Source organism: Trichosurus vulpecula, chromosome 6, assembly GCF_011100635.1.
Source record: "Trichosurus vulpecula isolate mTriVul1 chromosome 6, mTriVul1.pri, whole genome shotgun sequence".
NCBI classification, from domain to species: Eukaryota; Metazoa; Chordata; class Mammalia; order Diprotodontia; family Phalangeridae; genus Trichosurus; species Trichosurus vulpecula.
The window spans coordinates 66,637,348-66,643,830 of NC_050578.1; the positions used below are offsets into that span (position 1 = coordinate 66,637,348).

The 6,483-nt window shown below is 37.3% G+C and overlaps 1 pseudogene; it reads left to right on the forward strand.

Annotated features, from left to right (window-relative positions):
- The first annotated feature begins 1,490 nt into the window (after positions 1-1,490).
- Positions 1,491-1,910, forward strand: LOC118854631 (annotated as a pseudogene).
- The last annotated feature ends 4,573 nt before the right edge of the window (positions 1,911-6,483 follow it).

Consider the following 6,483-nt stretch of genomic DNA (forward strand, 5'->3'; position numbering starts at 1 on the left):
CTGCTGTGCAAGCTACAGCTTCTTGGAACCACAGGTGAGAATTGGGAAGGGGAGCAGAGGTGGACACCAAAGTTTCATATGAGTAGTCCTGAAAATGTGTGATGGGAAGCAGGATGGGAATTTTTGCCTTTGTTTGAATCTGGCAGGTAAAGTGGGACCTTTTGTTATGTTTGTTTGTTTGTTTGTTTGTTTTGGAGTGCTTTTCAGCACTGAGGTAATCAAGTACCTTTGATGAGTCTTGCCTTTCAAATGTAATGCAAGTAAAGCAGACTTTTTGTTGTCTTTTGTTTGAGAGCTTTTCAGCAGCAATCTAGTACCTTTGATGAGTCCTGCCTTTGTTTCAATCAAAAGTCTTTGATTGGATGAAGAGTCTTTGATGACCTGCTTAAACCATGGGAAGGCTTAGATCACATGGGTTTGATTCACATGCTTATATGCCCTGAACAGGGTACATAAGCTCTGAGGATGGTGTTTTGGGGCTCTTGCTCACTGGAAGAGTGTGGCATGATTTGGCCATACCAGACTCTGGGTAGCCATCACAGAACCCTCACCCCCATTAAAAACCCAGATGTTGTTACTTCTCTCCTCTGTAACAGTTTATGTATTGCTTGGACAGACAACTAGAAGCCTGTCTTCTGATTTGTCTTATTTTGCTCTGTTTATATAATGTATGCTTGTAATTTCTGTCCGTATTCTTTCTGAAAATCAGGGTTCTGGCTTTTTCCCTTGAACGAAGTGAATGATATATGTATGTTTGATTAAACTGAGATTGTAAACCCCTTAAAGTTGCTTTCCTTAGAAAAGTAGATCAAAGAATCTGTGCTAGCCACCGTTCTTTGTGCTGGTGTTGTTGATTTTACACAGCCTCAGTAGTGGCAAGCAGCATTGTTGTTACAAAAGAGTTTGGCAAACTCTCACACCAGAGGTGCTAGTCCTTGCTGAAAATCCCATACTCAGAATAGGTGCTAATGACTCAGTGTCAATCAATGTAGCTGGAGATCTCCTATGGGATATCCCAGATACCTATTTTTCTCTGACTTTTGTTATCAATGACACAGCAAAAGTTAAAGGTGACATTCTCATCAAATTTACTGATGACATAAAGGTGAGAAGTATAGCTAACATACTGAATGGAACAATCAGTATATAAAAAATCTTGATATACTAGTATTAGAATCTTCTAGAATATCCTGTCTCTGTTCATGTGTCTGAAGGATTGTCATGTGGAAGAGGAAATGAACTTGTTCTGTTTGACCATGGAGGGCCAAAGCAGTAGCAATGAATGAAATCTATGAACATGAAAATTTAAGATTGATATGAGGGGAAAAAATTCTCCCTAACAATTAGAGCAACCCACAAATGGAATGGCCTGAGTAGAGTACTGATAGATTCTCCCTGTACTGAGGTCTTCAAAGAAAGGTTAAAAAGTTATTTGGCTCTTCTCAGCAATACAAGGATCTAAGACAGCTCCAAAAGACTCATGATGGCTCTTTTGCGGCGGCCTGCAACATGACTTCCCGACTAAGGAAGACGAGCCTCCACAGGCACGTCAGCCACGGCGACAGGCACATCAGCAAGCACCGGAAGCACCCGGGAGGCTTCTGCAATGCAGGAGGGCTGCACCATCACTGGATCAACTTCGACAAATATCATCCAGGTTACTTTGGGAAAGTGGGTATGAGGCATTACTACTTGAAGAAGAACCAAAGCTATGCCCAACCTTGATAAGCTGTGGACGCTGGTCAGTGAGCAGACCAGGATTAATGCTGCCCCTATCATGGGGCTATTACAAAGTTCTAGGAAAATGGAAACTCCCCAAGCAGCCAGTCATCATGAAGGCAAAGTTCTTCAGCAGAAGAGCAGAGGGAAAAATTAAGGGTGTTGGTGGAGCCTGTGTCCTTGTGGAATAAATATCTAATTTTATCAAATAAAACAAATGTCTTTATTAAAAAAAAAAAGACTCATGATAGAAAAAGCTATCCACATCCACAGAACAAATTATGGGGTCTGAATGCAGATTGAGGCAAACTATTTGCTTTCTCTCTTTTTTTCTTCTTTTTTGGTTTTGTTTCTTCTTTCTCATGGCTCATTCCATTGGTTATAATTCTTCTTTACAACTTGACTGTTGTGTGAATAAGCTGAATTGAAAGGTATATGTAGAACCTATATTGGATTACATGCCTTCTTTGGAGAGAAAGGTAGGAGAGAGAGGGAGAGAAAATTTGGAACTCAAAAACTTGTGGAACTGAGTGTTGTAAACTAAAAATAAAAAAAAATAAACTAAAAAAAAGGAAAAAAAAAAGTTATTCACGGGGTATGTTGTTGTGGGGATTTCTTTTGTTTGTGATTTAGACAAGATAACTATTCACTTCTCTTTAAGCTCCCAAATTCTGTGATTCTTGATTCAAGAATCATGCTTCAAAAAAATAGATATTCAAAGTGCACCTGGAATCTGTGATAGCCTTTTAGGGCCCATGGTTTAAGTAGACCCAAAGCATTCATAGAACCAGTGCCTGTGTTTTTTGCCTTAGGAAGGGAATATACAAAGAAGAGGACAACACCTTTGAAATTGGATCCACTTTCCAATTGATATATGTTCAAATAATATGAACAGGAAGTTTTCAGAAGAAGAAATCAAAGCTATTAATAAACATATAAAAGTACCCTAAGTAAATAATAATGAGAGAAATGGAAATGGAAACAATTCTGAAATTCATAGCCATAAGAGTTAGCATGATGGAAAAGGAAAATGACAAATTCTGGAGGAGATGTGCAAAAATAGAGACATTAATGCATCTTTGGTGGAGCTGTGAACTGTTTCAACAATTCTGAAGAAAAATTTGGAACCATAGCCAAAGGGCTATAAAAGTGTGCATACTCTTTGACCCAGCCTACTGGTTCTGTACTCCAAAGAAAGAGGAAATATATGCATAGCAATATTTATATCTGCTTTTTGTGATGCCAAATAATTGGAAAATGATTCAGACAAAGTAATTAAAGCTATCTATAGCCATATTAAAATATTCTAGCTCACTATTGATTGGAGAAATTCAAATTAAAACAATTCTGAGGTACTACCTCATACCTATTAGATGGACTGATTGGACAGAAAAGGCAAATGACAAATGTTAGAAGGAAAGTGGAGAAAATATGATATTAACACATTGTTGGCAGAGTTGGGAAATAATTTAACCATCCTATAGAGCAATCTGGAACTATACCTAAAGGGCTATAAAGACATGCATATCCTTTGAACTACCAATACCACTACTAGATCTGTATCCAAAAGAGATAAAAACAGAAAGGAGAATGACTTAAATGTACAAAAAATATTTATAGAAGCTCTTTTCTAGGGTAAATAATTGGAAATTGAGGGGATGTACATGAATTGGGGAATGGCTGAGAAAGTTGTGATATGTAATTGTGATGGAATACTATTGTGCTATAAGAAATAATGAGCAGGATGCTCTTAGAAAAAACCTAGAAAGACTTGGATGGGTTGAAGCAAAGTGAAATGTACTGTGAACAAAGTAACAGCAATATTGCAGGATGATCAGCTGTGAATGATAGCTATTCTCAGCAACAAAATGATCCATGCCAACTCTGAAGGACGTGGCATAAAAAACGCTCTTCATCCGCAGAGAAAGAAGTGATGGTGTCTAAATACCAATGGAAGCAACTTTTTTTGGGGGGGGTTGCTTTATTTTTCTTAAACTTTTTTTTATTAACATATGTTTTCTTTCACAACATGACTATTATGAATATGTTTTGCATGACTACATATATATATGTATATATATATATATATATATATATGTATATATATATATATATATATGTAAAACCTAATTGTATTTGCTTGCCCTCTCAATAAGGAGTGGGGAGGGAGGAAGGGAGAATTTCAAACTCAAAGTTTTAAAAACAGATGTTTGATGTTCACATGTAACTGGGGAAAATTAAATACTCAATAAATACAAAAAATGAAAGAAATGATGAGCATGATGCTCTCAGAAAAACCTGGAAAGACTTGCATGGGTTGATGCAAAGTGAAATGTACTGTGTGCAAAGTAACAGCAATATTGTTAGGTGATCAGCAGTGAATGACTTGGCTATTCTTGTAATACAACCTAAGGCAACTGAAGGACTTAGGATGAAAAATGTTATAGATCCCCAGAGAAAGAGCTGTTGGTTTCTGAATATAGATTGAAGCCTACTCTTTTTAACTTTGTTTTTCTTGAATATTTTTGTCTATGTTTTCTTTCATAAAATGACTATTATGGATATGTTTTGCATGACTACACATATATAACCTATATGGGATTGCTTGACATTTCAGTGGGAGGGTGTGGGGAGGAAGGAAGGGAGAGAATTTGAAAGTGAAAGTTTTAAAAACAAATGTTAAAAATTGGCTTTACATATAACTGGGGAAAAATTAAATAATAAATGAATGAATGAATGAAGAATGAAGGAGAGAAGGAAGGAAGGGAGGAAGGGAGGAAGGGAGGAAGGAAGGAAGGAAGGAAGGAAGGAAGGAAGGAAGGAAGGAAGGAAGGAAGGAAGGAAGGAAGGATTAGAAACTGAAGGGATGCCCATCAACCGGGGAATGACTGAACAAGTTGTATTGTATGATCATGGTGGAGTACTATTGTGTGTAAGAAATGATGAAGCGGGCAGTTTCAGAAAAACTGGGAAGACACATGAGCTAAAGCAAAGTGAAGGGAGTAGAACTGGGAGAACATTTTACAGAGTAACAGCAATATTATAATGACAATCAATGGTGAAAGGCTTAGCTATTCTGATTAATACAATGATCTATGATCATTCCAAAGAGTTCATGATGAAAAATGTTATCCTTCTCCAGAGAGAGAACTGATGAACGTTGAGTGCACTTTTGAAGCATATTTTCTTTCCCTTTATTTTTCTTTTGCAGCATGGCTGATGTGGAACTATGTTTTACCTGACTTCACATGTATAATACACATCTTATTTCTTTCCTTCTCAGTGAAAGGGGAGAGGGTCATAAGCAAAGGAGAAGAATCACAGTTGAAAATAAAATTAGAAAAAGTTCATGGGTCAGCCTTCATACCCTGCTAGAGTCTTTGGGGTTCTAGAATGGAGACCAGCATTTCAACATATCAGTACTTCAATGATCTGTTCATTTCTTTGGTACAAGTACTTCATCAATCCTATCTTCTATCAGAAATTATTCCTCACCCATACCTCTTAATTCTATTGCCTTCCCCCATTGATCATCTCCAATTAATCCTTTCATTAACTTATTTGTACATGGTTATTGGGATGTCTTCCCCATTAGACTGTGAGCTCCTGAAGAGCAGAGACTGCCCTTTGCCTTTCTTTGTTTGTCCAGTACTCAGTTGGCCATAGTAGATGCTGATTAAATGATTAGTGACTAATGGACTGTTCTTTGATGACTGTAGGGACCCTCCCCCCAAATCTAATACTTTGTAGCCAATTTGGTAGTGTGCTTCTGTAGTCTTTGCTACACTGGTACTCAGATAACACAGAAAGTCTGTTTCTAGGACCATATTCAGTACAGTGGTAGTCTTCCAGAATTTGTGCTCTGTTGACACAATCTTTGAGAACACAGGGGCATCTTTCATGCCATGATGAGAGAGCAATGGAGCACTTTGTAGAGAGGAATCTGTTTCACATTTATACAAAGAACCAACCAGAACTAAATGGTTTCATATAATAACCAAGCTTTGCTCTACCTTTCTAACCCTGGTAAGTGATAAGGGATAAACCCTAATTTTTTTTAAAGAACTGGGAAAGGGGAGGCAGGAAGACATTTAAGGACAGTAAGTTGGCAGTGTATACAGCTTTTAGTGCTTATATGCTAATCAAAAGATCAACAAACCTTTGTCAAGCAAGTAAATTATGTTAAGTTATGGGGCTATCAAGACAAAATTGCAGTAGTTCCTGACTTCAAGAAGCTTAGGTTATATTGGGGAAAACTGCATGAACATATGTAATATATGGGTAATGTTAATGGAAGATAATTGGTGAGGCAGAAATCAGGACTAGGGAGCGGATAAGGAAAGGTTTCATGAATGAAGCCCTTGAACTGAGTTGCTCAGGAAACAAGGGTTTCCAAGAGGTAATAGTGAAAAGAAAAAGGAACAAACATTTATTGAGCACCTAATATGTGCCAGACACTTTACTAAGTACTTTGAAAATATTTTCTCATTTTATGGGAGATCACAGTCTCCTAATATGTTATACATTCTATTTATTATTCACTCATACATCATGCAGAAAGTTATGTCTGGAGAGAAGGTAGAGCTCATATGGAAGAGTAAAGTGAGGGACCTTTGCCTGAGCTCTCCAAAATTCCCCTCCAAACTACACTAAAAAAAAAAAAAAACAAACCTCAAAATAAATTCCGAAGCCATAGAACCAACAAAAGAATATGGTGAAATTATTTCCCAGGCTAGGACAACTTAGAGGGTTGGCAGGAAAGGT